Raw genomic sequence first — 4,435 nt, forward strand, 5'->3', positions numbered from 1 at the left:
GGTTTCATTTGGAACCAGATGAAACTGAAAAAATATTCTGACTCCAGTTTTTATCATGTTCTTAACATATTCTGTCTAAATGTTCTCACCCAGAACAACAGTTCTCCTTTTTATTCATCTCTCTCTCTCTCTCTCTCTCTCTCTCTCTCTCTCTCTCTCTCTCGTCCCTTTACGGAATGAAACCCCTCCCCCTCCTCCTCCCCCCCCTCGGCTCTGACGCGCTGTGCGTAAAAGCGCTTCAGTTGCGTTTGTGTGTCCAGAGCTGACAGAGGCGAATCCGTGGCAGCAGCAGCAGCAGCAGCAGCGGCGGCGGCAGCGGGGATGGTTTAACTCCACAACTTCAGCCTGTCTGCGGCCGGTTCCCCCCCCGCGTGGGTCGGTGGGTGAGTCCGCGCGCCCTGAGGTCCGGGACTAAGAGCCGGTGACGGACATGAAGGAGGAAACGCGCGGCGGAAGTCACACTGACTGGGACTGAGTGGGAGACTCCGGCGGCGCGTGGATTTTAACTCATCCTGTCCTGTGATTTCTGATGGCAGCGGAGCGTGGCGTGGCTGCCCCCGGAGACACGCGGAGGTCAGTGGGCCGCGCGCGCACCACACCACGGGCTTCATGTGTTCACACACACACACACACACACACACGCGGATACACGGACACACACACGGACACGGTGTCACGCTGAGGCGCTGAAACACACACACGTGCTCAAATTTGGGGGGGGCGCGCGCGTTTTCCAAGTATTTGACAGCACGCGCGTGCACGGCAGTAAAAGAACGCACGTGCGTAATGCAACTACAGAAGAAGAAAAAAATCTGTTTCCTGAAAGCTTCTGATCATTTTTCTTTAAATTAAATAATATATTTCCCCTGGTGGATAAACATTACAGCAAAAGTTTATTCTTCATATTTTAAAAACAATATAATTTTGATTTAATTGCTGCCAATATGACAAAATCTCGGCGTTTAACGGCTAAAACCATCAATTAAGGATTTTATTGTGAAACATTTAATCATAAGTTTTTATTTTATTTTATTTAAATATGACATTTGAACCAAGTTAACAATTTATTTTAGTTTCTCATTTTTCTTGAACTGTATCTCCACTTCAACTTTTAAGGTATTTTATTATAAGTAATTACTATGAAATATTTTTTCATTATTTAATTAAAAAAAAGTGTTACTTAGGAATAAAAATAATATTTTGCAGCTGAGACACGATGGTGAAAAATGAATTATTATGTGATGCTCTTTTTCAGTTACATCATCAAATTAATAGGTTTATTATCACCGTATTTTTACGTGTTGTATTTTATTTCACCTCGGAAAACAAGTGAAACTGTTGTAGAAACTCCCAGTTGTCATGGTTTTATTGAGTAATCTATGTGTGGCTTTTGGGAGCTGTGAGCGTTTGTGCTGCGGGTTTCCTGCATGTTCAGTTTGTGTTCAGACTCTGGGTTCTGGGCAAACAACCAGCGGGGCTGGAGCTGCAGGGGGGCTGGAGCTGCAGGGCTGGAGCTGCAGGGCTGGAGCTGCAGGGCTGGAGCTGCAAGGCTGGAGCTGCAGGGGGGCTGGAGCTGCAAGGCTGGAGCTGCAGGGTTGGAGCTGCAGGGCTGGACCCAGAGCTGCTTTGCTTTGCTGTTAAATGAGAGAGAAACAACAGGCTGCGATTGCCAGAGATGTTTGCTGCTGCTCTTATCCGCTCCCAGATAAGAAGAGCTGCGGTTTAATTATTAAGCCATCACTTCCAGCTGGAGCGCCGCCTTTGCTGCGCGGCTGGAGACAGAGCGGTGCAGCGCGTCCAAGAGGCTGCGCTCCTGCAGCTCCTTATCTCGCCCAGCATCGCATCAGCGCAGGCGTAATGAGGCGTGGCGCTGATCCAGTCACACCTGGATCAACGGATCACTTCGTCCCTGAGAGGATGATCCGCTGGGTTATTTTACAGCAGCTCCGGCTCACTCTGGGTTTGGTTTGATCTGTGTGACCTAATCTGATTTAGAAATTAATCTAATAATTATAAACAACCAATCCGAGGTAATCCAGATTGGAAAGCAGAGTGAGCTGCTGGTCTCTGTGCAGGAAGCCATTTTTGTCTCCATCGTTTCTGCAGCAGCAGCTGTTTTGTTGAGGTTGGCTTTGCTTTGTGGAACCGTTGAGTCCATTAATCTCTCAAATTTCTCACTTATTCAGTTTAATATCAGGGATTTCTGGTGCAGCCTGCTGATGTCCTCCTGCCCCGCTTTGGACCAGTTAGGGGAGAAATGTGGAGTTTGCCGTTTCTTCCAGTCGGTTTGCTGTAATTTACATCCCCTGCACTTGAACTCGCAGTCGCCTGGTGTCTCCTCATGAAAAATGCCTTTAATCCCAGTTGCATTGACCTCCTGAGGCGCCGGAGGGAAGAGAAAAATCCTCGGTGCGTCTTAACGGGCTGCGTTATTTCCCCTGACGCCCCGAGCCAACGGGGCGAAGGCGTTTATCAGATCCACATTACCTGAAACGGTCTGAAATCATTCGTCAACGGGCTTGAAATGCCAGGGACTCCGTTTCACACCTTTTTAAATTGGCAGTGTTTACAGGTTTGAATTTGAGCTGATTTGCACTTCAGATATTCCTGTGATTCAGTGACGATGAAAGACGCAGCAGGTTGAGCTCTGATTGCTTCTCAGGACAAACCAGGCAACGTGCAGGCGGATCTGCATCTTCACTGAAAACAGACAAAACGCGCAGCAGCTCTTTGTTGCTTTGTGCTGCTAAAAGGTGAAAATGAAAACCTCTTGTTGAGAATCTAAACTAAGACGTCTGTTGATGTCTTGTTGAAGAAAAACAACATCTTACTTCTCCACAGTAATGATTCATGTTGACTTCTGGTACAATGAAAGCAGCTGAAGAGGTTTGTGCAGAGATGTAATTTTGAAGTTAAGCTGGTAGTTTGAAGCAGAAACATCCATCAGAAAATGTCCGGATATGTCCGTTTGTTTAATCAGTCTCTTTAACCCTACCGGGACGAAGCCCGCTGTGGAGCGGGGAACCACGTGACATAAGGCTTCGTAATAACACAGACGGCATACCGAGTTTTCATTTCACCTCTGGTCGACAGCACGGACTTCAAACTTTATAAAAGTGGTGTTTTTATATTGGTTTTGTGGTTATTTACTTGAAAATAAAGCCAGGAATATGATCGATCATTTCCACCTTACTGTGTGGGGGTCTAACTGTACCACATTTCGACACAACCAATGAAAATATGTTGATGGTCTGTTGCTAGGTAGAACGGAGACACGTGGGGACAAATGAGGGGGCGGGGGGATTTGGATACAGCAAGAGACTAGGGAGAATTGATGCTGAGGATTTTACTAAGAGTGTTTCGATATGTTTTTTATACAGTAAGTATGTTATTTAGAGTTTGTGGTGTGTGTAGTGTTAGTAGTAGTTTTGCTAGCGATCGCTGCATGGCTTCGTAGCGAGCGCTGACGCACTGAGAAGAGAGAGACTGCGCGCCGGGATGGCCATGTAGACCTGGGCCTACAAGGGTTAAGAAGCTCCTGCTCTTTCATTTTGCTGTTTAAAACTGTTTTCAGGAGCGTTGGACTGAAAACGGCTCAGTCCAACACTGATTCATACGATGAGCTCAGCAGGTTTGCAGTTCCACCAGGTTTTTGCTAATTGCTGCTGCCACTAGTCTATAGGAGCTGTAAGATGGGCTTGTTCTGCAAAAAGTGGATTATTTCCTTTAGATCAATCAAGACAACTGTGGCTGAAAAATCCAAAATTTAATGCAGCCGTGAAAGCTCATGATTTTAGATCAGTTCTATTTTTGGCCTACTTTTCATCTACAACAGAAAATTATCTTTTAAAAATACTCAAATGCATCTAATATGACCTCAGTGCTTTCAAAACATGGTAAACATCAAGTCAATACAGACATTTTACTTAATTTTATCTCCATTCTTGTCTGTATCGATGCAGGTTTATGTAATCAGAGTCCGTTTCTTCTGCTCATCATCTGAGATTAAATTAAATTAATTCATTCAGTTCAGTTTATTTATGAATTTACAACAAATGTCGTTTCTTTAAATAGAACAACAAACTTTTCATCAGATTTAATTCACATCCAGACTCACAGTTGATCAATATGATCCAGTTTCATCCTCAGCTGACGGAGGGCGGGGCGGTTTGGTGGGTGGAGAGCTTAATGGTGCGGCAGATCAGAGAAATGGGAAGGAGAAGCCTGTAACGTCGGGGAGTCCAGAGGAGTGAAGCTCAAACGGGGAGATGAGCTCATGTTTACGATGCGCTGCGGCAGCACAGGGGGTAAAAACTGGACCAGCCACAGGAAGCGCAGGACAGTAATCCAGCTGAGTCGCAGTGAAGATGGGTTGGCACTAGGGCTGTTGTAAACGATTATTTTAGTAATCGAGTAATCTATAGATTTTTCTTAC

The 4,435-nt window shown here is 45.5% G+C and overlaps 1 protein-coding gene across 2 annotated transcripts in view; it reads left to right on the plus strand.

The window, feature by feature from the left end:
- Positions 1-260: 260 nt before the first annotated feature.
- The window catches only part of LOC103460674 (neuropeptide Y receptor type 2-like), a 63,246-nt gene continuing 59,071 nt past the window's right edge, over positions 261-4,435 (plus strand). For both annotated transcript variants that reach the window (XM_017303438.1, XM_017303437.1), the window contains exon 1: positions 261-573. The gene's annotated coding sequence lies outside the window, so the exon portion shown is untranslated. The remainder of the gene's footprint in view (positions 574-4,435) is intronic.

The sequence above is a fragment of the Poecilia reticulata genome, unplaced genomic scaffold (genome assembly GCF_000633615.1).
Source record: "Poecilia reticulata strain Guanapo unplaced genomic scaffold, Guppy_female_1.0+MT scaffold_275, whole genome shotgun sequence".
NCBI classification, from domain to species: domain Eukaryota; kingdom Metazoa; phylum Chordata; class Actinopteri; order Cyprinodontiformes; family Poeciliidae; genus Poecilia; species Poecilia reticulata.